Source organism: Staurois parvus, unplaced genomic scaffold (genome assembly GCF_062004578.1).
Source record: "Staurois parvus isolate SC_StPar_1 unplaced genomic scaffold, SC_StPar_1.0 ptg000432l, whole genome shotgun sequence".
Classification (NCBI taxonomy): domain Eukaryota; kingdom Metazoa; phylum Chordata; class Amphibia; order Anura; family Ranidae; genus Staurois; species Staurois parvus.
This window is the reverse complement of record NW_028318228.1, coordinates 2,887,192-2,912,095: the sequence shown is the minus strand read 5'-3', so window position 1 is coordinate 2,912,095 and position 24,904 is coordinate 2,887,192. Positions and strand designations below refer to the sequence as shown.

The window sequence follows — 24,904 nt, the reverse complement described above, 5'->3', positions numbered from 1 at the left end:
TAACACTTCCAGGAACTGGAGTTAAGCCACGCCTACTGTCTGCGCGCGAAAACGGGGCGGAGTCCTGGCTGCGGCACCTGCGCATAACACAACTGCGCACACAGGACCTACTTGTCATTCAGAGTCGGGCGGAGCTGAGAGGAGGACGCAGAACGCAGAGCGGGAGGAGTCCGGAGGAGGGACACACCCCCGGCTATTACCAATAAATGTAAATCTAGTTCCAGAGTCACCGCCCCTCACCGGATGTCTAACAACGAGGAAAGCAACTCCCAGAGAAATCACTGACAGGGCGGACTCCCATAATAGGCACACCCACTTGTTGTCATGGTGACAGACGCCGTCTTTTATTTCTCCCTCAGAACAGATCCCTCTCCACCAATGGAAGGGATCTCTGTTCAGTGGGCGGGACGACGGAAAGTTTCCTTGTCGTGTGTGTCGTCCAATCACATCTCTCCTATCTCAGATGACAAGCGCGAGCCCCCCACAAGTACTACAAGTCCCAGCATGTCCAGCTGAGGCAAGAAGAGGACTTCTACCGCTGGATGGACCACCCCGATGTCCGGACACAGCGCCGCACAGGACCGTCCTCTGAGTGTCGGGCTGAGTGGAGGACGGAGAACCAGAGTTACCGGAGCCAGGAGCGGGGAGCCCGGTAAGAAATCCCCTTCTATCTCCTATCATTCTTCTATCTGTGATTGGGGGGATTTTATTATTGTCTGTTATTAGCGATTCTATCTACTGCTAATGTTTGATGTACTATTATTATTGTTTGATATCTATTGGGATGATTATTATTTATATCTATTATTCTTTTATTATTCTTCATTATATGTAAAACTATTCTATTTATTGTTTATTAATATTGATTATGGCGATAACTGCTATTTATATAAAACATAAAATAACAATATAGATTTAAACAAGAAATAGAGATGAAACAATACATAAAATAATAAGATATAAATAATAATAATATTGATTATACTTATTATGATTATTTTATCAATACTATTATTGATTTTATCTGTTGCTAATCATTTTATTGGTTATTATCATTGATGAGATCTGGTATTGTTATTTATTTTTGATTTAATGTATTTTTGTTATTGAATATATTTATATCTTTTTTTTTTATTATAAAGCATAAAAATAAATTAACAATTTTACATGTAGACTTAATCTATATCTAGCTTATTGATCAATATTTATTGCATTGATTATTTATTATTGCTATTATTTTATTTATTATCTATTATTATTGATTATATCTGGTGTTATTACTGACTTTTATTTATCATTTTATTATTATTGATATCTATTAATATAGTATTGATTACTATTTTATTACTATTATATCTGTTATTTATTATTGTCTTAGTTTATTGATTATATATGTTGTTAATATTTTATTATTAATATTGTTTATTATTATCTTTTATTGTTTTATCTACTTTTAGATTTATTTTTTGTATTTTACCTATAATTTTTATTGATACAGTCAATATTTTATGTATTATCTATTATTGTTATTTGATTTATTACTTGTTTTATCTTTTATGGATCCCTCATGGATGTCCATTGGGACATTAGTCGGACTGCCTGCTTGGAACATCTGTGCATCCCCAAGCAGGTTAAAACAGCTTCTCATGGGTATTTGCTGTGGGATGCCCCCTGTGAATAAGGCCATTTTTTTTGTGTTGCAATGTTATTATTACAGCCCTGTTGGGGGATCTTTGGCGAGATATCAGTGGGCAGCACGGTGGCTAAATGGTTAGCACTTCTGCCTGGCAGTACTAGGGTTGTTGGTTCGAATCCCAGCCACGGCACCTCCTGCCAGGAGTTTGCATGTTCTCCCTGTGCCTGCGTGGGTTTCCTCCGGGTGCTCAGGTTTCCTCCAACACTCCAAAGACATGCTGCTAGGTTAATTGGCTCCTGTCTAAATTGTCCCTAGTATGTATGTGTATGTATGAATGTAAGTTAGGGACCTTAGATTGTACGCACCTTGAGGGTTGGGGACTGATGTAAATGTGCAATATATATGTAAAGCGCTGCGTAAATTGATGGCGCTATATAAGTACCTGAAATAAATAAATATCAGGGGTCCAAATAGACCACCAAAATCCTTTTTGAGACATAGAAAAAGGGACTGAGGATGGAGTCTTTACTTTTTTTTCCTCTGCAGCCTCAGGTGCACCGCAAATAATTAGGTAGCTTCTGCTTTCTATTTATTTATAAACGGAAGCATAGTAAAGTAAAAACTATGCTTCAGTGATGAATAAACACAGCAGCGATTGCTCACTGTCTTCATTCAAGAAAGGAAGGGGCTGGTAATCCTGATGTGTTTACCATTACCCCACCCTCCTGCACATTCTTATGCAATGCTGCTCGCTGTCCTGTCACCTGAGCTGCACATGCTCAGCTTACAGCTCTGGGCCTGTCTCTGTGTGCCAGAATGATTATCCTCATCCCAAGCTGACCAATGAAGATAGCCTGACACAGGAGAAGCTGGGAGACTGCTGGGAGGCAGTGCAGCTTCCACATACGTATACAACTAAAACCTCTGTTTTGTAATGTATATTGTTAGGGTCAAATTGTGTTTTGTTTTCAGGCAAGCTGATAAGCGTGCTGGGAAATTTCAGTTTCTTTGTACTGTGCAATGCCCTCCCATGTGCACCTTACTTCAAAAGCTAGTTATTAATTGAGGTGCTTCAAATTCCTGTATAGCTTGTTCACTGGATTCAGTGTGGGGGACATAATGGACACCTTTAACCCTTTCACTGCCAGGTCTGTGGATGGGGGCGTCTGTATATCTGACAAGTATACCAGTATGGCAGGGAAAAACTGTAATGCAAAGCGAACTGCACTTGATTCCATTAAGTGGAGCACAGGGGAGAGATCAGATGTTTCATTAAAGAGTACCTGTCACCTGAAAAAAAGTTCATGGACTTACTGTGCAATGAGCTAAAGAGAGTAAAGAGAGCTTATAGACAGTCCTCCTTTGGGCTACCTCGAGGGGAATTTACTTAAAATGGGTGCAGACAGGATCCGGAGTGGTTTTGCATCGTAAGCTATCAGCTTCTCACTTCAGCTTGTTGAGTGAAGGTTTGAAATGGACACAAGGAGCTGAGTGGTTGCCATACAGACAGATTCTGTCTTCTCCCTTTTTAGTAAACTCCCCCTCAAAATACTACAAAGCTTTTTACTGCTGTCCGGTCTGTGTGTGCACGCTCGACTGTAAAACGGGGAAGAAGGTGTACCCCTTTACGGAGGATAGACAGCAGGACCTGTTCGCCTAAAGCGTGGTTTTCCCATGGGCGTGGTCAACCCATCCTTCTTTACACAAAAGCCACTGTTGTTAGAGAGGTGGATGGTCAAAGTTGGCCTGAAAAGTGATAAACCGCTGCCCGTTTTATTGCAGCACGGGTAGGGCGGTTGCGTGCCTCGTGTGCACCCCCTACTTGTTTTGAAATATCACGTTTTAAGCATGATTTTGCCCAGTGGTGCCACCTTGTGGCCATTTTTCCACAGTGGCTGGATGGCAAGCAGTTAAATGCCTCTACTTGCCTGCGCGATGTCATCTTCAGCTCTGTAACCAGATCTGCACATGCACAGCTCAGCCTACGGCTCCGGGCCAGTCTCTGTGTGTAAGAATGACTAGCTCCTGTGCATGCGCAGAAGTGATGTCATCTCATGCCAGCCAATGAAGATGGAAAAGATGCAAGAGAGGATTGTTGGCGGAAACATGAGTATATCGCTCCGTTTGGTTCCATTTTTATTTCTGTTGTGAATGCTCCAACAGGAAGACTCTCACATTTATGAGTTGGACCGCACTTTACAGAGGAGCCTTGGTGAGGCAGTGCGGCTTCCACATACATTTGCAAATGTCTGCAACTAAAATCTCTGTTTTTAATGGAATTATTAGGTTGAGTCAATTTTTCTTTTTCAAGCTAGCTGATAAGTGTGCTGGGATATTTTCTGTTTGAACTGTGCCATGCCTTCCATGTGCACCTTCAATAGCTAGTTATAAATTGGGATTGTTGTCATTTTTTTTTATAGCTTGCTCACTAGATTTGCTGTGGAGACACATTGTACGCCTTCAGGTGCCATTGTGGTCCTGCTGGGTTTCTAATGGGAGGAATGGGCTCCCTTCTGGTATACTTGCCTTTCACTGCTTGATGCCAAATCACGTCCATGTATGCCATTTGGTGTTAAGTGGTTGTACTGGGATGATACATGTAGCTTCGTGCAGGCATCATCCCGATACCGTTTTTTAGAGACGACGGTCTAAAAACAAGCAGCTGGAGGGGACACCTCCACCGAGACAACCAATCAACCAGTCCACGCTTCTGCCGGCTGATCACAGAGCCGACCGAGGAGGGGAACCGCTCCGTTCGGCTCTGTGATATAGTGAACTGGAAACGATGACCTTACATCACTTCCTATTTATCTGGATGTAAACGGCACCATTTTTAAAAATGAAAAGCATGTGATCAAATACTTTTAAGGGAAGAAAAGGGATTTGGGGTCTTATTGACCTCAGAACCCTCCATAAAGAGTACCTGTCACATGCCTATTGTTGTCACAAGGGACATTTACATTTCTTGTGACAGCAATAAAATTGATAAAAAGAAATTAAAGTGACAGTGTAAAAAAAAAAAAAAATCCAAGTGCTCTCATTCCCTTGTGCTTGTGCGCAAAGGCAAATCCACTCATCAGTCACGCGCAAATGCACTCATCAGTCATGCACTCAGGCAGTGATCATGGTTTTCGGGTCAGCGGCAGGGGCCCCCAGACATTCCGGCAGTCTTGGATTTTTTTCAGGAAGGGACAGATCGAGGTCTCTCGATCAGCACACTAAAGGTACAGGCTTCGGCCCTAAGCATTTTTCTGCAGGTCCCCCTGCAGCAGAATCCTTTTTGTTGTGGACTTCTTTAGGTCTCTTTCCAAGTCAAGACCAATGAGGGTCAAGACTTGTCCAGTTTGGGACCTATCCTTAGACCTGAAGGCTTTCATCCGCAAGCCTTTTGAGCCTTTGGAAGAATCTGCCCAAGAATCCTTAGCAGCTTCTTGGGCAGAGAGGGCCGGGGCTTCGCCGGAGATCTGTAAGGCAGCCACCTGGTCAAAGTTCTCTACCTTCGTCAAGCATTACCGCCTAGATGTCCTGTCAAATAGGGAGCAGGCATTCGGACGCAGGGTCCTCCAGGCAGTGGGCCCACCCTAAGGGGTCAGTTCTTGATTATCTACCGCCTGGGAATACCAGGTGCTGTAGGCTAGCCTACGGCCACATCACCCTGAATGCGCCCGATCTCGTCTGATCTCGGAAGCTAAGCAGGGTAGGGCCTAGTTAGTACCTGGATGGGAGACCGCCTGGGAATACCAGGTGCTGTAGGCTAGCCTACGGCCACATCACCCTGAATACGCCCGATCTCGTCTGATCTCGGAAGCCAAGCAGGGTAGGGCCTGGTTAGTACCTGGATGGGAGACCGCCTGGGAATACCAGGTGCTGTAGGCTATCCGCCCCTTGATGACGTCAGTGTGACGAAACCGGTTGGGCGTGGCATACTCGATGCGGACGTTAGAGAGCCTTGTCGTTCTGTGCTGTATGGGAGAGATCCGCGGTGAGCGGTAACTGTATCTCACCTTGTTTTGCAATTGAAGCTGGTGTCTATTAGACACCTTGTTTGTGAGTTTCCTTATACCTTTTTTATTAAAGATATAAATGAAAAAAACGTATTGCACCATTCTGTTCTCTTTTTTCCCTGAGTGTACTGCATGCTCTCATGGAGGTATGAGAAAGAGTGGAGAAGTTCATCATAAGAGCTTGGGCTGCAAAGTTGTTTGTGATTATTATTATCTGGAAGTATCTGAAACATCACCATATCTATTTGGACATCGGGTTCATTGCTCCCAGAGCACAAGCGCTGTTGCTGGTTTATAATCTGACCAGCCATTAGCTCTGGTGAGTTCATTTAATCTCCTTTGGTGGTGGATTTTTCACAATTGGTTCAAGTCACTGAAGATATATATATATATTTTTTGGACACTAATTTATGTTTGGACACTATAATTATTTATTTTAAACACTAAATGTTTTTGGATGAGGATATACACCTTTATATAAGTTTGTTATTAGCGCATGCATTTCAAAACAAACATCAAATTGACCAATTAGTAAATTAAAGGAATGTTCTTAAGATGAAAAGTCACAAACACAATTCTTTTCCTATATGAGCAGATATAGATTTGTTTCCGTAGGTTACTGTGGTTATCTAAATTCTAAAGTTCATGGACTTACTGTGCAATGGGCTAAAGAGAGCTTGTAGACAGTCCTCCTTTGGGCTACCTCGAGGGGAATTTACTTAAAATGGGTGCAGACAGGATCCGGAGTAGTTTTGCATCGTAAGCAATCAGCTTCTCACTTCAGCTTGTTGAGTGAAGGTTTGAAATGGACACAAGGAGCTGAGTGGTTGCCATACAGACAGATTCTGTCTTCTCCCTTTTTAGTAAACTCCCCCTCAAAATACTACAAAGCTCTTTACTGCTGTCCCGTCTGTGTGCGCACGCTCGACTGTAAAACGGGGAAGAAGGTGTACCCCTTTACGGAGGATAGACAGCAGGACCTGTTCGCCTAAAGCGTGGTTTTCCCATGGGCGTGGTCAACCCATCCTTCTTTACACAAAAGCCACTGTTGTTAGAGAGGTGGATGGTCAAAGTTGGCCTGAAAAGTGATAAACCGCTGCCCGTTTTATTGCAGCACGGGTAGGGCGGTTGCGTGCCTCGTGTGCACCCCCTACTTGTTTTGCAATATCACGTTTTAAGCATGATTTTGCCCAGTGGTGCCACCTTGTGGCCATTTTTCCACAGTGGCTGGATGGCAAGCAGTTAAATGCCTCTACTTGCCTGCGCGATGTCATCTTCAGCTCTGTAACCAGATCTGCACATGCACAGCTCAGCCTACGGCTCCGGGCCAGTCTCTGTGTGTAAGAATGACTAGCTCCTGTGCATGCGCAGAAGTGATGTCATCTCATGCCAGCCAATGAAGATGGAAAAGATGCAAGAGAGGATTGTTGGCGGAAACATGAGTATATCGCTCCGTTTGGTTCCATTTTTATTTCTGTTGTGAATGCTCCAACAGGAAGACTCTCACATTTATGAGTTGGACCGCACTTTACAGAGGAGCCTTGGTGAGGCAGTGCGGCTTCCACATACATTTGCAAATGTCTGCAACTAAAATCTCTGTTTTTAATGGAATTATTAGGTTGAGTCAATTTTTCTTTTTCAAGCTAGCTGATAAGTGTGCTGGGATATTTTCTGTTTGAACTGTGCCATGCCTTCCATGTGCACCTTCAATAGCTAGTTATAAATTGGGATTGTTGTCATTTTTTTTTATAGCTTGCTCACTAGATTTGCTGTGGAGACACATTGTACGCCTTCAGGTGCCATTGTGGTCCTGCTGGGTTTCTAATGGGAGGAATGGGCTCCCTTCTGGTATACTTGCCTTTCACTGCTTGATGCCAAATCACGTCCATGTATGCCATTTGGTGTTAAGTGGTTGTACTGGGATGATACATGTAGCTTCATGCAGGCATCATCCCGATACCGTTTTTTAGAGACGACGGTCTAAAAACAAGCAGCTGGAGGGGACACCTCCACCGAGACAACCAATCAACCAGTCCACGCTTCTGCCGGCTGATCACAGAGCCGACCGAGGAGGGGAACCGCTCCGTTCGGCTCTGTGATATAGTGAACTGGAAACGATGACCTTACATCACTTCCTATTTATCTGGATGTAAACGGCACCATTTTTAAAAATGAAAAGCATGTGATCAAATACTTTTAAGGGAAGAAAAGGGATTTGGGGTCTTATTGACCTCAGAACCCTCCATAAAGAGTACCTGTCACATGCCTATTGTTGTCACAAGGGACATTTACATTTCTTGTGACAGCAATAAAATTGATAAAAAGAAATTAAAGTGACAGTGTAAAAAAAAAAAAAATCCAAGTGCTCTCATTCCCTTGTGCTTGTGCGCAAAGGCAAATCCACTCATCAGTCACGCGCAAATGCACTCATCAGTCATGCACTCAGGCAGTGATCATGGTTTTCGGGTCAGCGGCAGGGGCCCCCAGACATTCCGGCAGTCTTGGATTTTTTTCAGGAAGGGACAGATCGAGGTCTCTCGATCAGCACACTAAAGTTACAGGCTTCGGCCCTAAGCATTTTTCTGCAGGTCCCCCTGCAGCAGAATCCTTTTTGTTGTGGACTTCTTCAGGTCTCTTTCCAAGTCAAGACCAATGAGGGTCAAGACTTGTCCAGTTTGGGACCTATCCTTAGACCTGAAGGCTTTCATCCGCAAGCCTTTTGAGCCTTTGGAAGAATCTGCCCAAGAATCCTTAGCAGCTTCTTGGGCAGAGAGGGCCGGGGCTTCGCCAGAGATCTGTAAGGCAGCCACCTGGTCAAAGTTCTCTACCTTCGTCAAGCATTACCGCCTAGATGTCCTGTCAAATAGGGAGCAGGCATTCGGACGCAGGGTCCTCCAGGCAGTGGGCCCACCCTAAGGGGTCAGTTCTTGATTATCTACCGCCTGGGAATACCAGGTGCTGTAGGCTAGCCTACGGCCACATCACCCTGAATGCGCCCGATCTCGTCTGATCTCGGAAGCTAAGCAGGGTAGGGCCTAGTTAGTACCTGGATGGGAGACCGCCTGGGAATACCAGGTGCTGTAGGCTAGCCTACGGCCACATCACCCTGAATACGCCCGATCTCGTCTGATCTCGGAAGCCAAGCAGGGTAGGGCCTGGTTAGTACCTGGATGGGAGACCGCCTGGGAATACCAGGTGCTGTAGGCTATCCGCCCCTTGATGACGTCAGTGTGACGAAACCGGTTGGGCGTGGCATACTCGATGCGGACGTTAGAGAGCCTTGTCGTTCTGTGCTGTATGGGAGAGATCCGCGGTGAGCGGTAACTGTATCTCACCTTGTTTTGCAATTGAAGCTGGTGTCTATTAGACACCTTGTTTGTGAGTTTCCTTATACCTTTTTTATTAAAGATATAAATGAAAAAAACGTATTGCACCATTCTGTTCTCTTTTTTCCCTGAGTGTACTGCATGCTCTCATGGAGGTATGAGAAAGAGTGGAGAAGTTCATCATAAGAGCTTGGGCTGCAAAGTTGTTTGTGATTATTATTATCTGGAAGTATCTGAAACATCACCATATCTATTTGGACATCGGGTTCATTGCTCCCAGAGCACAAGCGCTGTTGCTGGTTTATAATCTGACCAGCCATTAGCTCTGGTGAGTTCATTTAATCTCCTTTGGTGGTGGATTTTTCACAATTGGTTCAAGTCACTGAAGATATATATATATATTTTTTGGACACTAATTTATGTTTGGACACTATAATTATTTATTTTAAACACTAAATGTTTTTGGATGAGGATATACACCTTTTATATAAGTTTGTTATTAGCGCATGCATTTCAAAACAAACATCAAATTGACCAATTAGTAAATTAAAGGAATGTTCTTAAGATGAAAAGTCACAAACACAATTCTTTTCCTATATGAGCAGATATAGATTTGTTTCCGTAGGTTACTGTGGTTATCTAAATTCTAAAGTTCATGGACTTACTGTGCAATGGGCTAAAGAGAGCTTGTAGACAGTCCTCCTTTGGGCTACCTCGAGGGGAATTTACTTAAAATGGGTGCAGACAGGATCCGAAGTAGTTTTGCATCGTAAGCAATCAGCTTCTCACTTCAGCTTGTTGAGTGAAGGTTTGAAATGGACACAAGGAGCTGAGTGGTTGCCATACAGACAGATTCTGTCTTCTCCCTTTTTAGTAAACTCCCCCTCAAAATACTACAAAGCTCTTTACTGCTGTCCCGTCTGTGTGCGCACGCTCGACTGTAAAACGGGGAAGAAGGTGTACCCCTTTACGGAGGATAGACAGCAGGACCTGTTCGCCTAAAGCGTGGTTTTCCCATGGGCGTGGTCAACCCATCCTTCTTTACACAAAAGCCACTGTTGTTAGGGAGGTGGATGGTCAAAGTTGGCCTGAAAAGTGATAAACCGCTGCCCGTTTTATTGCAGCACGGGTAGGGCGGTTGCGTGCCTCGTGTGCACCCCCTACTTGTTTTGCAATATCACGTTTTAAGCATGATTTTGCCCAGTGGTGCCACCTTGTGGCCATTTTTCCACAGTGGCTGGATGGCAAGCAGTTAAATGCCTCTACTTGCCTGCGCGATGTCATCTTCAGCTCTGTAACCAGATCTGCACATGCACAGCTCAGCCTACGGCTCCGGGCCAGTCTCTGTGTGTAAGAATGACTAGCTCCTGTGCATGCGCAGAAGTGATGTCATCTCATGCCAGCCAATGAAGGTGGAAAAGATGCAAGAGAGGATTGTTGGCGGAAACATGAGTATATCGCTCCGTTTGGTTCCATTTTTATTTCTGTTGTGAATGCTCCAACAGGAAGACTCTCACATTTATGAGTTGGACCGCACTTTACAGAGGAGCCTTGGTGAGGCAGTGCGGCTTCCACATACATTTGCAAATGTCTGCAACTAAAATCTCTGTTTTTAATGGAATTATTAGGTTGAGTCAATTTTTCTTTTTCAAGCTAGCTGATAAGTGTGCTGGGATATTTTCTGTTTGAACTGTGCCATGCCTTCCATGTGCACCTTCAATAGCTAGTTATAAATTGGGATTGTTGTCATTTTTTTTTTATAGCTTGCTCACTAGATTTGCTGTGGAGACACATTGTACGCCTTCAGGTGCCATTGTGGTCCTGCTGGGTTTCTAATGGGAGGAATGGGCTCCCTTCTGGTATACTTGCCTTTCACTGCTTGATGCCAAATCACGTCCATGTATGCCATTTGGTGTTAAGTGGTTGTACTGGGATGATACATGTAGCTTCATGCAGGCATCATCCCGATACCGTTTTTTAGAGACGACGGTCTAAAAACAAGCAGCTGGAGGGGACACCTCCACCGAGACAACCAATCAACCAGTCCACGCTTCTGCCGGCTGATCACAGAGCCGACCGAGGAGGGGAACCGCTCCGTTCGGCTCTGTGATATAGTGAACTGGAAACGATGACCTTACATCACTTCCTATTTATCTGGATGTAAACGGCACCATTTTTAAAAATGAAAAGCATGTGATCAAATACTTTTAAGGGAAGAAAAGGGATTTGGGGTCTTATTGACCTCAGAACCCTCCATAAAGAGTACCTGTCACATGCCTATTGTTGTCACAAGGGACATTTACATTTCTTGTGACAGCAATAAAATTGATAAAAAGAAATTAAAGTGACAGTGTAAAAAAAAAAAAAATCCAAGTGCTCTCATTCCCTTGTGCTTGTGCGCAAAGGCAAATCCACTCATCAGTCACGCGCAAATGCACTCATCAGTCATGCACTCAGGCAGTGATCATGTTTTTTGGGTCAGCGGCAGGGGCCTTCAGACATTCCGGCAGTCTTGGATTTTTTTCAGGAAGGGACAGATCGAGGTCTCTCGATCAGCACACTAAAGGTACAGGCTTCGGCCCTAAGCATTTTTCTGCAGGTCCCCCTGCAGCAGAATCCTTTTTGTTGTGGACTTCTTCAGGTCTCTTTCCAAGTCAAGACCAATGAGGGTCAAGACTTGTCCAGTTTGGGACCTATCCTTAGACCTGAAGGCTTTCATCCGCAAGCCTTTTGAGCCTTTGGAAGAATCTGCCCAAGAATCCTTAGCAGCTTCTTGGGCAGAGAGGGCCGGGGCTTCGCCGGAGATCTGTAAGGCAGCCACCTGGTCAAAGTTCTCTACCTTCGTCAAGCATTACCGCCTAGATGTCCTGTCAAATAGGGAGCAGGCATTCGGACGCAGGGTCCTCCAGGCAGTGGGCCCACCCTAAGGGGTCAGTTCTTGATTATCTACCGCCTGGGAATACCAGGTGCTGTAGGCTAGCCTACGGCCACATCACCCTGAATGCGCCCGATCTCGTCTGATCTCGGAAGCTAAGCAGGGTAGGGCCTAGTTAGTACCTGGATGGGAGACCGCCTGGGAATACCAGGTGCTGTAGGCTAGCCTACGGCCACATCACCCTGAATACGCCCGATCTCGTCTGATCTCGGAAGCCAAGCAGGGTAGGGCCTGGTTAGTACCTGGATGGGAGACCGCCTGGGAATACCAGGTGCTGTAGGCTATCCGCCCCTTGATGACGTCAGTGTGACGAAACCGGTTGGGCGTGGCATACTCGATGCGGACGTTAGAGAGCCTTGTCGTTCTGTGCTGTATGGGAGAGATCCGCGGTGAGCGGTAACTGTATCTCACCTTGTTTTGCAATTGAAGCTGGTGTCTATTAGACACCTTGTTTGTGAGTTTCCTTATACCTTTTTTATTAAAGATATAAATGAAAAAAACGTATTGCACCATTCTGTTCTCTTTTTTCCCTGAGTGTACTGCATGCTCTCATGGAGGTATGAGAAAGAATGGAGAAGTTCATCATAAGAGCTTGGGCTGCAAAGTTGTTTGTGATTATTATTATCTGGAAGTATCTGAAACATCACCATATCTATTTGGACATCGGGTTCATTGCTCCCAGAGCACAAGCGCTGTTGCTGGTTTATAATCTGACCAGCCATTAGCTCTGGTGAGTTCATTTAATCTCCTTTGGTGGTGGATTTTTCACAATTGGTTCAAGTCACTGAAGATATATATATATATTTTTTGGACACTAATTTATGTTTGGACACTATAATTATTTATTTTAAACACTAAATGTTTTTGGATGAGGATATACACCTTTATATAAGTTTGTTATTAGCGCATGCATTTCAAAACAAACATCAAATTGACCAATTAGTAAATTAAAGGAATGTTCTTAAGATGAAAAGTCACAAACACAATTCTTTTCCTATATGAGCAGATATAGATTTGTTTCCGTAGGTTACTGTGGTTATCTAAATTCTAAAGTTCATGGACTTACTGTGCAATGGGCTAAAGAGAGCTTGTAGACAGTCCTCCTTTGGGCTACCTCGAGGGGAATTTACTTAAAATGGGTGCAGACAGGATCCGGAGTAGTTTTGCATCGTAAGCAATCAGCTTCTCACTTCAGCTTGTTGAGTGAAGGTTTGAAATGGACACAAGGAGCTGAGTGGTTGCCATACAGACAGATTCTGTCTTCTCCCTTTTTAGTAAACTCCCCCTCAAAATACTACAAAGCTCTTTACTGCTGTCCCGTCTGTGTGCGCACGCTCGACTGTAAAACGGGGAAGAAGGTGTACCCCTTTACGGAGGATAGACAGCAGGACCTGTTCGCCTAAAGCGTGGTTTTCCCATGGGCGTGGTCAACCCATCCTTCTTTACACAAAAGCCACTGTTGTTAGAGAGGTGGATGGTCAAAGTTGGCCTGAAAAGTGATAAACCGCTGCCCGTTTTATTGCAGCACGGGTAGGGCGGTTGCGTGCCTCGTGTGCACCCCCTACTTGTTTTGCAATATCACGTTTTAAGCATGATTTTGCCCAGTGGTGCCACCTTGTGGCCATTTTTCCACAGTGGCTGGATGGCAAGCAGTTAAATGCCTCTACTTGCCTGCGCGATGTCATCTTCAGCTCTGTAACCAGATCTGCACATGCACAGCTCAGCCTACGGCTCCGGGCCAGTCTCTGTGTGTAAGAATGACTAGCTCCTGTGCATGCGCAGAAGTGATGTCATCTCATGCCAGCCAATGAAGATGGAAAAGATGCAAGAGAGGATTGTTGGCGGAAACATGAGTATATCGCTCCGTTTGGTTCCATTTTTATTTCTGTTGTGAATGCTCCAACAGGAAGACTCTCACATTTATGAGTTGGACCGCACTTTACAGAGGAGCCTTGGTGAGGCAGTGCGGCTTCCACATACATTTGCAAATGTCTGCAACTAAAATCTCTGTTTTTAATGGAATTATTAGGTTGAGTCAATTTTTCTTTTTCAAGCTAGCTGATAAGTGTGCTGGGATATTTTCTGTTTGAACTGTGCCATGCCTTCCATGTGCACCTTCAATAGCTAGTTATAAATTGGGATTGTTGTCATTTTTTTTTATAGCTTGCTCACTAGATTTGCTGTGGAGACACATTGTACGCCTTCAGGTGCCATTGTGGTCCTGCTGGGTTTCTAATGGGAGGAATGGGCTCCCTTCTGGTATACTTGCCTTTCACTGCTTGATGCCAAATCACGTCCATGTATGCCATTTGGTGTTAAGTGGTTGTACTGGGATGATACATGTAGCTTCATGCAGGCATCATCCCGATACCGTTTTTTAGAGACGACGGTCTAAAAACAAGCAGCTGGAGGGGACACCTCCACCGAGACAACCAATCAACCAGTCCACGCTTCTGCCGGCTGATCACAGAGCCGACCGAGGAGGGGAACCGCTCCGTTCGGCTCTGTGATATAGTGAACTGGAAACGATGACCTTACATCACTTCCTATTTATCTGGATGTAAACGGCACCATTTTTAAAAATGAAAAGCATGTGATCAAATACTTTTAAGGGAAGAAAAGGGATTTGGGGTCTTATTGACCTCAGAACCCTCCATAAAGAGTACCTGTCACATGCCTATTGTTGTCACAAGGGACATTTACATTTCTTGTGACAGCAATAAAATTGATAAAAAGAAATTAAAGTGACAGTGTAAAAAAAAAAAAAAATCCAAGTGCTCTCATTCCCTTGTGCTTGTGCGCAAAGGCAAATCCACTCATCAGTCACGCGCAAATGCACTCATCAGTCATGCACTCAGGCAGTGATCATGGTTTTCGGGTCAGCGGCAGGGGCCCCCAGACATTCCGGCAGTCTTGGATTTTTTTCAGGAAGGGACAGATCGAGGTCTCTCGATCAGCACACTAAAGTTACAGGCTTCGGCCCTAAGCATTTTTCTGCAGGTCCCCCTGCAGCAGAATCCTTTTTGTTGTGGACTTCTTCAGGTCTCTTTCCAAGTCAAGACCAATGAGGGTCAAGACTTGTCCAGTTTGGGACCTATCCTTAGACCTGAAGGCTTTCATCCGCAAGCCTTTTGAGCCTTTGGAAGAATCTGCCCAAGAATCCTTAGCAGCTTCTTGGGCAGAGAGGGCCGGGGCTTCGCCGGAGATCTGTAAGGCAGCCACCTGGTCAAAGTTCTCTACCTTCGTCAAGCATTACCGCCTAGATGTCCTGTCAAATAGGGAGCAGGCATTCGGACGCAGGGTCCTCCAGGCAGTGGGCCCACCCTAAGGGGTCAGTTCTTGATTATCTACCGCCTGGGAATACCAGGTGCTGTAGGCTAGCCTACGGCCACATCACCCTGAATGCGCCCGATCTCGTCTGATCTCGGAAGCTAAGCAGGGTAGGGCCTAGTTAGTACCTGGATGGGAGACCGCCTGGGAATACCAGGTGCTGTAGGCTAGCCTACGGCCACATCACCCTGAATACGCCCGATCTCGTCTGATCTCGGAAGCCAAGCAGGGTAGGGCCTGGTTAGTACCTGGATGGGAGACCGCCTGGGAATACCAGGTGCTGTAGGCTATCCGCCCCTTGATGACGTCAGTGTGACGAAACCGGTTGGGCGTGGCATACTCGATGCGGACGTTAGAGAGCCTTGTCGTTCTGTGCTGTATGGGAGAGATCCGCGGTGAGCGGTAACTGTATCTCACCTTGTTTTGCAATTGAAGCTGGTGTCTATTAGACACCTTGTTTGTGAGTTTCCTTATACCTTTTTTATTAAAGATATAAATGAAAAAAACGTATTGCACCATTCTGTTCTCTTTTTTCCCTGAGTGTACTGCATGCTCTCATGGAGGTATGAGAAAGAGTGGAGAAGTTCATCATAAGAGCTTGGGCTGCAAAGTTGTTTGTGATTATTATTATCTGGAAGTATCTGAAACATCACCATATCTATTTGGACATCGGGTTCATTGCTCCCAGAGCACAAGCGCTGTTGCTGGTTTATAATCTGACCAGCCATTAGCTCTGGTGAGTTCATTTAATCTCCTTTGGTGGTGGATTTTTCACAATTGGTTCAAGTCACTGAAGATATATATATATATTTTTTGGACACTAATTTATGTTTGGACACTATAATTATTTATTTTAAACACTAAATGTTTTTGGATGAGGATATACACCTTTATATAAGTTTGTTATTAGCGCATGCATTTCAAAACAAACATCAAATTGACCAATTAGTAAATTAAAGGAATGTTCTTAAGATGAAAAGTCACAAACACAATTCTTTTCCTATATGAGCAGATATAGATTTGTTTCCGTAGGTTACTGTGGTTATCTAAATTCTAAAGTTCATGGACTTACTGTACAATGGGCTAAAGAGAGCTTGTAGACAGTCCTCCTTTGGGCTACCTCGAGGGGAATTTACTTAAAATGGGTGCAGACAGGATCCGGAGTAGTTTTGCATCGTAAGCAATCAGCTTCTCACTTCAGCTTGTTGAGTGAAGGTTTGAAATGGACACAAGGAGCTGAGTGGTTGCCATACAGACAGATTCTGTCTTCTCCCTTTTTAGTAAACTCCCCCTCAAAATACTACAAAGCTCTTTACTGCTGTCCCGTCTGTGTGCGCACGCTCGACTGTAAAACGGGGAAGAAGGTGTACCCCTTTACGGAGGATAGACAGCAGGACCTGTTCGCCTAAAGCGTGGTTTTCCCATGGGCGTGGTCAACCCATCCTTCTTTACACAAAAGCCACTGTTGTTAGAGAGGTGGATGGTCAAAGTTGGCCTGAAAAGTGATAAACCGCTGCCCGTTTTATTGCAGCACGGGTAGGGCGGTTGCGTGCCTCGTGTGCACCCCCTACTTGTTTTGCAATATCACGTTTTAAGCATGATTTTGCCCAGTGGTGCCACCTTGTGGCCATTTTTCCACAGTGGCTGGATGGCAAGCAGTTAAATGCCTCTACTTGCCTGCGCGATGTCATCTTCAGCTCTGTAACCAGATCTGCACATGCACAGCTCAGCCTACGGCTCCGGGCCAGTCTCTGTGTGTAAGAATGACTAGCTCCTGTGCATGCGCAGAAGTGATGTCATCTCATGCCAGCCAATGAAGATGGAAAAGATGCAAGAGAGGATTGTTGGCGGAAACATGAGTATATCGCTCCGTTTGGTTCCATTTTTATTTCTGTTGTGAATGCTCCAACAGGAAGACTCTCACATTTATGAGTTGGACCGCACTTTACAGAGGAGCCTTGGTGAGGCAGTGCGGCTTCCACATACATTTGCAAATGTCTGCAACTAAAATCTCTGTTTTTAATGGAATTATTAGGTTGAGTCAATTTTTCTTTTTCAAGCTAGCTGATAAGTGTGCTGGGATATTTTCTGTTTGAACTGTGCCATGCCTTCCATGTGCACCTTCAATAGCTAGTTATAAATTGGGATTGTTGTCATTTTTTTTTATAGCTTGCTCACTAGATTTGCTGTGGAGACACATTGTACGCCTTCAGGTGCCATTGTGGTCCTGCTGGGTTTCTAATGGGAGGAATGGGCTCCCTTCTGGTATACTTGCCTTTCACTGCTTGATGCCAAATCACGTCCATGTATGCCATTTGGTGTTAAGTGGTTGTACTGGGATGATACATGTAGCTTCATGCAGGCATCATCCCGATACCGTTTTTTAGAGACGACGGTCTAAAAACAAGCAGCTGGAGGGGACACCTCCACCGAGACAACCAATCAACCAGTCCACGCTTCTGCCGGCTGATCACAGAGCCGACCGAGGAGGGGAACCGCTCCGTTCGGCTCTGTGATATAGTGAACTGGAAACGATGACCTTACATCACTTCCTATTTATCTGGATGTAAACGGCACCATTTTTAAAAATGAAAAGCATGTGATCAAATACTTTTAAGGGAAGAAAAGGGATTTGGGGTCTTATTGACCTCAGAACCCTCCATAAAGAGTACCTGTCACATGCCTATTGTTGTCACAAGGGACATTTACATTTCTTGTGACAGCAATAAAATTGATAAAAAGAAATTAAAGTGACAGTGTAAAAAAAAAAAAAATCCAAGTGCTCTCATTCCCTTGTGCTTGTGCGCAAAGGCAAATCCACTCATCAGTCACGCGCAAATGCACTCATCAGTCATGCACTCAGGCAGTGATCATGGTTTTCGGGTCAGCGGCAGGGGCCCCCAGACATTCCGGCAGTCTTGGATTTTTTTCAGGAAGGGACAGATCGAGGTCTCTCGATCAGCACACTAAAGGTACAGGCTTCGGCCCTAAGCATTTTTCTGCAGGTCCCCCTGCAGCAGAATCCTTTTTGTTGTGGACTTCTTTAGGTCTCTTTCCAAGTCAAGACCAATGAGGGTCAAGACTTGTCCAGTTTGGGACCTATCCTTAGACCTGAAGGCTTTCATCCGCAAGCCTTTTGAGCCTTTGGAAGAATCTGCCCAAGAATCCTTAGCAGCTTCTTGGGCAGAGAGGGCCGGGGCTTTGCCGGAGATCTGTAAGGCAGCCACCTGGTTAAAGTACTCTACCTTCGTCAAGCATTACCGCCTAGATGTCCTGTCAAATAGGGAGCAGGCATTCGGACGCAGGGTCCTCCAGGCAGTGGGCCCACCCTAAGGGGTCAGTTCTTGATTATCTACCGCCTGGGAATACCAGGTGCTGTAGGCTAGCCTACGGCCACATCACCCTGAATGCGCCCGATCTCGTCTGATCTCGGAAGCTAAGCAGGGTAGGGCCTAGTTAGTACCTGGATGGGAGACCGCCTGGGAATACCAGGTGCTGTAGGCTAGCCTACGGCCACATCACCCTGAATACGCCCGATCTCGTCTGATCTCGGAAGCCAAGCAGGGTAGGGCCTGGTTAGTACCTGGATGGGAGACCGCCTGGGAATACCAGGTGCTGTAGGCTATCCGCCCCTTGATGACGTCAGTGTGACGAAACCGGTTGGGCGTGGCATACTCGATGCGAACGTTAGAGAGCCTTGTCGTTCTGTGCTGTATGGGAGAGATCCGCGGTGAGCGGTAACTGTATCTCACCTTGTTTTGCAATTGAAGCTGGTGTCTATTAGACACCTTGTTTGTGAGTTTCCTTATACCTTTTTTATTAAAGATATAAATGAAAAAAACGTATTGCACCATTCTGTTCTCTTTTTTCCCTGAGTGTACTGCATGCTGTCATGGAGGTATGAGAAAGAGTGGAGAAGTTCATCATAAGAGCTTGGGCTGCAAAGTTGTTTGTGATTATTATTATCTGGAAGTATCTGAAACATCACCATATCTATTTGGACATCGGGTTCATTGCTCCCAGAGCACAAGCGCTGTTGCTGGTTTATAATCTGACCAGCCATTAGCTCTGGTGAGTTCATTTAATCTCCTTTGGTGGTGGATTTTTCACAATTGGTTCAAGTCACTGAAGATATATATATATATTTTTTGGACACTAATTTATGTTTGGACACTATAATTATTTATTTTAAACACTAAATGTTTTTGGATGAGGATATACACCTTTATATAAGTTTGTTATTAGCGCATGCATTTCAAAACAAACATCAAATTGACCAATTAGTAAATTAAAGGAATGTTCTTAAGATGAAAAGTCACAAACACAATTCTTTTCCTATATGAGCAGATATAGATTTGTTTCCGTAGGTTACTGTGGTTATCTAAATTCTAAAGTTCATGGACTTACTGTGCAATGGGCTAAAGAGAGCTTGTAGACAGTCCTCCTTTGGGCTACCTCGAGGGGAATTTACTTAAAATGGGTGCAGACAGGATCCGGAGTAGTTTTGCATCGTAAGCAATCAGCTTTTCACTTCAGCTTGTTGAGTGAAGGTTTGAAATGGACACAAGGAGCTGAGTGGTTGCCATACAGACAGATTCTGTCTTCTCCCTTTTTAGTAAACTCCCCCTCAAAATACTACAAAGCTCTTTACTGCTGTCCCGTCTGTGTGCGCACGCTCGACTGTAAAACGGGGAAGAAGGTGTACCCCTTTACGGAGGATAGACAGCAGGACCTGTTCGCCTAAAGCGTGGTTTTCCCATGGGCGTGGTCAACCCATCCTTCTTTACACAAAAGCCACTGTTGTTAGAGAGGTGGATGGTCAAAGTTGGCCTGAAAAGTGATAAACCGCTGCCCGTTTTATTGCAGCACGGGTAGGGCGGTTGCGTGCCTCGTGTGCACCCCCTACTTGTTTTGCAATATCACGTTTTAAGCATGATTTTGCCCAGTGGTGCCACCTTGTGGCCATTTTTCCACAGTGGCTGGATGGCAAGCAGTTAAATGCCTCTACTTGCCTGCGCGATGTCATCTTCAGCTCTGTAACCAGATCTGCACATGCACAGCTCAGCCTACGGCTCCGGGCCAGTCTCTGTGTGTAAGAATGACTAGCTCCTGTGCATGCGCAGAAGTGATGTCATCTCATGCCAGCCAATGAAGATGGAAAAGATGCAAGAGAGGATTGTTGGCGGAAACATGAGTATATCGCTCCGTTTGGTTCCATTTTTATTTCTGTTGTGAATGCTCCAACAGGAAGACTCTCACATTTATGAGTTGGACCGCACTTTACAGAGGAGCCTTGGTGAGGCAGTGCGGCTTCCACATACATTTGCAAATGTCTGCAACTAAAATCTCTGTTTTTAATGGAATTATTAGGTTGAGTCAATTTTTCTTTTTCAAGCTAGCTGATAAGTGTGCTGGGATATTTTCTGTTTGAACTGTGCCATGCCTTCCATGTGCACCTTCAATAGCTAGTTATAAATTGGGATTGTTGTCATTTTTTTTTATAGCTTGCTCACTAGATTTGCTGTGGAGACACATTGTACGCCTTCAGGTGCCATTGTGGTCCTGCTGGGTTTCTAATGGGAGGAATGGGCTCCCTTCTGGTATACTTGCCTTTCACTGCTTGATGCCAAATCACGTCCATGTATGCCATTTGGTGTTAAGTGGTTGTACTGGGATGATACATGTAGCTTCGTGCAGGCATCATCCCGATACCGTTTTTTAGAGACGACGGTCTAAAAACAAGCAGCTGGAGGGGACACCTCCACCGAGACAACCAATCAACCAGTCCACGCTTCTGTCGGCTGATCACAGAGCCGACCGAGGAGGGGAACCGCTCCGTTCGGCTCTGTGATATAGTGAACTGGAAACGATGACCTTACATCACTTCCTATTTATCTGGATGTAAACGGCACCATTTTTAAAAATGAAAAGCATGTGATCAAATACTTTTAAGGGAAGAAAAGGGATTTGGGGTCTTATTGACCTCAGAACCCTCCATAAAGAGTACCTGTCACATGCCTATTGTTGTCACAAGGGACATTTACATTTCTTGTGACAGCAATAAAATTGATAAAAAGAAATTAAAGTGACAGTGTAAAAAAAAAAAAAAATCCAAGTGCTCTCATTCCCTTGTGCTTGTGCGCAAAGGCAAATCCACTCATCAGTCACGCGCAAATGCACTCATCAGTCATGCACTCAGGCAGTGATCATGGTTTTCGGGTCAGCGGCAGGGGCCCCCAGACATTCCGGCAGTCTTGGATTTTTTTCAGGAAGGGACAGATCGAGGTCTCTCGATCAGCACACTAAAGGTACAGGCTTCGGCCCTAAGCATTTTTCTGCAGGTCCCCCTGCAGCAGAATCCTTTTTGTTGTGGACTTCTTTAGGTCTCTTTCCAAGTCAAGACCAATGAGGGTCAAGACTTGTCCAGTTTGGGACCAATCCTTAGACCTGAAGGCTTTCATCCGCAAGCCTTTTGAGCCTTTGGAAGAATCTGCCCAAGAATCCTTAGCAGCTTCTTGGGCAGAGAGGGCCGGGGCTTTGCCGGAGATCTGTAAGGCAGCCACCTGGTCAAAGTTCTCTACCTTCGTCAAGCATTACCGCCTAGATGTCCTGTCAAATAGGGAGCAGGCATTCGGACGCAGGGTCCTCCAGGCAGTGGGCCCACCCTAAGGGGTCAGTTCTTGATTATCTACCGCCTGGGAATACCAGGTGCTGTAGGCTAGCCTACGGCCACATCACCCTGAATGCGCCCGATCTCGTCTGATCTCGGAAGCTAAGCAGGGTAGGGCCTAGTTAGTACCTGGATGGGAGACCGCCTGGGAATACCAGGTGCTGTAGGCTAGCCTACGGCCACATCACCCTGAATACGCCCGATCTCGTCTGATCTCGGAAGCCAAGCAGGGTAGGGCCTGGTTAGTACCTGGATGGGAGACCGCCTGGGAATACCAGGTGCTGTAGGCTATCCGCCCCTTGATGACGTCAGTGTGACGAAACCGGTTGGGCGTGGCATACTCGATGCGGACGTTAGAGAGCCTTGTCGTTCTGTGCTGTATGGGAGAGATCCGCGGTGAGCGGTAACTGTATCTCACCTTGTTTTGCAATTGAAGCTGGTGTCTATTAGACACCTTGTTTGTGAGTTTCCTTATACCTTTTTTATTAAAGATATAAATGAAAAAAACGTATTGCACCATTCTGTTCTCTTTTTTCCCTGAGTGTACTGCATGCTCTCATGGAGGTATGAGAAAGAGTGGAGAAGTTCATCATAAGAGCTTGGGCTGCAAAGTTGTTTGTGATTATTATTATCTGGAAGTATCTGAAACATCACCATATCTATTTGGACATCGGGTTCATTGCTCCCAGAGCACAAGCGCTGTTGCTGGTTTATAATCTGACCAGCCATTAGCTCTGGTGAGTTCATTTAATCTCCTTTGGTGGTGGATTTTTCACAATTGGTTCAAGTCACTGAAGATATATATATATATATTTTTTGGACACGAATTTATGTTTGGACACTATAATTATTTATTTTAAACACTAAATGTTTTTGGATGAGGATATACACCTTTATATAAGTTTGTTATTAGCGCATGCATTTCAAAACAAACATCAAATTGACCAATTAGTAAATTAAAGGAATGTTCTTAAGATGAAAAGTCACAAACACAATTCTTTTCCTATATGAGCAGATATAGATTTGTTTCCGTAGGTTACTGTGGTTATCTAAATTCTAAAGTTCATGGACTTACTGTGCAATGGGCTAAAGAGAGCTTGTAGACAGTCCTCCTTTGGGCTACCTCGAGGGGAATTTACTTAAAATGGGTGCAGACAGGATCCGGAGTAGTTTTGCATCGTAAGCAATCAGCTTCTCACTTCAGCTTGTTGAGTGAAGGTTTGAAATGGACACAAGGAGCTGAGTGGTTGCCATACAGACAGATTCTGTCTTCTCCCTTTTTAGTAAACTCCCCCTCAAAATACTACAAAGCTCTTTACTGCTGTCCCGTCTGTGTGCGCACGCTCGACTGTAAAACGGGGAAGAAGGTGTACCCCTTTACGGAGGATAGACAGCAGGACCTGTTCGCCTAAAGCGTGGTTTTCCCATGGGCGTGGTCAACCCATCCTTCTTTACACAAAAGCCACTGTTGTTAGAGAGGTGGATGGTCAAAGTTGGCCTGAAAAGTGATAAACCGCTGCCCGTTTTATTGCAGCACGGGTAGGGCGGTTGCGTGCCTCGTGTGCACCCCCTACTTGTTTTGCAATATCACGTTTTAAGCATGATTTTGCCCAGTGGTGCCACCTTGTGGCCATTTTTCCACAGTGGCTGGATGGCAAGCAGTTAAATGCCTCTACTTGCCTGCGCGATGTCATCTTCAGCTCTGTAACCAGATCTGCACATGCACAGCTCAGCCTACGGCTCCGGGCCAGTCTCTGTGTGTAAGAATGACTAGCTCCTGTGCATGCGCAGAAGTGATGTCATCTCATGCCAGCCAATGAAGATGGAAAAGATGCAAGAGAGGATTGTTGGCGGAAACATGAGTATATCGCTCCGTTTGGTTCCATTTTTATTTCTGTTGTGAATGCTCCAACAGGAAGACTCTCACATTTATGAGTTGGACCGCACTTTACAGAGGAGCCTTGGTGAGGCAGTGCGGCTTCCACATACATTTGCAAATGTCTGCAACTAAAATCTCTGTTTTTAATGGAATTATTAGGTTGAGTCAATTTTTCTTTTTCAAGCTAGCTGATAAGTGTGCTGGGATATTTTCTGTTTGAACTGTGCCATGCCTTCCATGTGCACCTTCAATAGCTAGTTATAAATTGGGATTGTTGTCATTTTTTTTTATAGCTTGCTCACTAGATTTGCTGTGGAGACACATTGTACGCCTTCAGGTGCCATTGTGGTCCTGCTGGGTTTCTAATGGGAGGAATGGGCTCCCTTCTGGTATACTTGCCTTTCACTGCTTGATGCCAAATCACGTCCATGTATGCCATTTGGTGTTAAGTGGTTGTACTGGGATGATACATGTAGCTTCGTGCAGGCATCATCCCGATACCGTTTTTTAGAGACGACGGTCTAAAAACAAGCAGCTGGAGGGGACACCTCCACCGAGACAACCAATCAACCAGTCCACGCTTCTGCCGGCTGATCACAGAGCCGACCGAGGAGGGGAACCGCTCCGTTCGGCTCTGTGATATAGTGAACTGGAAACGATGACCTTACATCACTTCCTATTTATCTGGATGTAAACGGCACCATTTTTAAAAATGAAAAGCATGTGATCAAATACTTTTAAGGGAAGAAAAGGGATTTGGGGTCTTATTGACCTCAGAACCCTCCATAAAGAGTACCTGTCACATGCCTATTGTTGTCACAAGGGACATTTACATTTCTTGTGACAGCAATAAAATTGATAAAAAGAAATTAAAGTGACAGTGTAAAAAAAAAAAAAAATCCAAGTGCTCTCATTCCCTTGTGCTTGTGCGCAAAGGCAAATCCACTCATCAGTCACGCGCAAATGCACTCATCAGTCATGCACTCAGGCAGTGATCATGGTTTTCGGGTCAGCGGCAGGGGCCCCCAGACATTCCGGCAGTCTTGGATTTTTTTCAGGAAGGGACAGATCGAGGTCTCTCGATCAGCACACTAAAGGTACAGGCTTCGGCCCTAAGCATTTTT

The 24,904-nt window shown here is 45.0% G+C and overlaps 12 non-coding genes across 12 annotated transcripts; all 12 read left to right on the top strand.

Annotated features, from left to right (window-relative positions):
- The first annotated feature begins 5,273 nt into the window (after positions 1 to 5,273).
- LOC149454281 (5S ribosomal RNA) lies at positions 5,274 to 5,392 on the top strand. The gene has a single exon (XR_016314257.1). It is a non-coding gene; the product is annotated as a 5S ribosomal RNA (ribosomal RNA).
- Position 5,393: 1 nt separating this feature from the next.
- Positions 5,394 to 5,512, top strand: LOC149454280 (5S ribosomal RNA). Its single transcript, XR_016314315.1, has one exon. It is a non-coding gene; the product is annotated as a 5S ribosomal RNA (ribosomal RNA).
- A 3,096-nt stretch (positions 5,513 to 8,608) lies between these two features.
- On the top strand, positions 8,609 to 8,727 carry LOC149454279 (5S ribosomal RNA). The gene has a single exon (XR_016314256.1). It is a non-coding gene; the product is annotated as a 5S ribosomal RNA (ribosomal RNA).
- Position 8,728: 1 nt separating this feature from the next.
- On the top strand, positions 8,729 to 8,847 carry LOC149454278 (5S ribosomal RNA). The gene has a single exon (XR_016314314.1). It is a non-coding gene; the product is annotated as a 5S ribosomal RNA (ribosomal RNA).
- Positions 8,848 to 11,945: 3,098 nt separating this feature from the next.
- Positions 11,946 to 12,064, top strand: LOC149454277 (5S ribosomal RNA). The gene has a single exon (XR_016314255.1). It is a non-coding gene; the product is annotated as a 5S ribosomal RNA (ribosomal RNA).
- A 1-nt stretch (position 12,065) lies between these two features.
- LOC149454276 (5S ribosomal RNA) lies at positions 12,066 to 12,184 on the top strand. The gene has a single exon (XR_016314313.1). It is a non-coding gene; the product is annotated as a 5S ribosomal RNA (ribosomal RNA).
- Positions 12,185 to 15,281: 3,097 nt separating this feature from the next.
- LOC149454275 (5S ribosomal RNA) lies at positions 15,282 to 15,400 on the top strand. Its single transcript, XR_016314253.1, has one exon. It is a non-coding gene; the product is annotated as a 5S ribosomal RNA (ribosomal RNA).
- A 1-nt stretch (position 15,401) lies between these two features.
- On the top strand, positions 15,402 to 15,520 carry LOC149454274 (5S ribosomal RNA). Its single transcript, XR_016314312.1, has one exon. It is a non-coding gene; the product is annotated as a 5S ribosomal RNA (ribosomal RNA).
- Positions 15,521 to 18,616: 3,096 nt separating this feature from the next.
- LOC149454273 (5S ribosomal RNA) lies at positions 18,617 to 18,735 on the top strand. Its single transcript, XR_016314252.1, has one exon. It is a non-coding gene; the product is annotated as a 5S ribosomal RNA (ribosomal RNA).
- A 1-nt stretch (position 18,736) lies between these two features.
- On the top strand, positions 18,737 to 18,855 carry LOC149454272 (5S ribosomal RNA). The gene has a single exon (XR_016314310.1). It is a non-coding gene; the product is annotated as a 5S ribosomal RNA (ribosomal RNA).
- A 3,097-nt stretch (positions 18,856 to 21,952) lies between these two features.
- Positions 21,953 to 22,071, top strand: LOC149454271 (5S ribosomal RNA). Its single transcript, XR_016314251.1, has one exon. It is a non-coding gene; the product is annotated as a 5S ribosomal RNA (ribosomal RNA).
- A 1-nt stretch (position 22,072) lies between these two features.
- LOC149454270 (5S ribosomal RNA) lies at positions 22,073 to 22,191 on the top strand. The gene has a single exon (XR_016314309.1). It is a non-coding gene; the product is annotated as a 5S ribosomal RNA (ribosomal RNA).
- Positions 22,192 to 24,904: the final 2,713 nt, after the last annotated feature.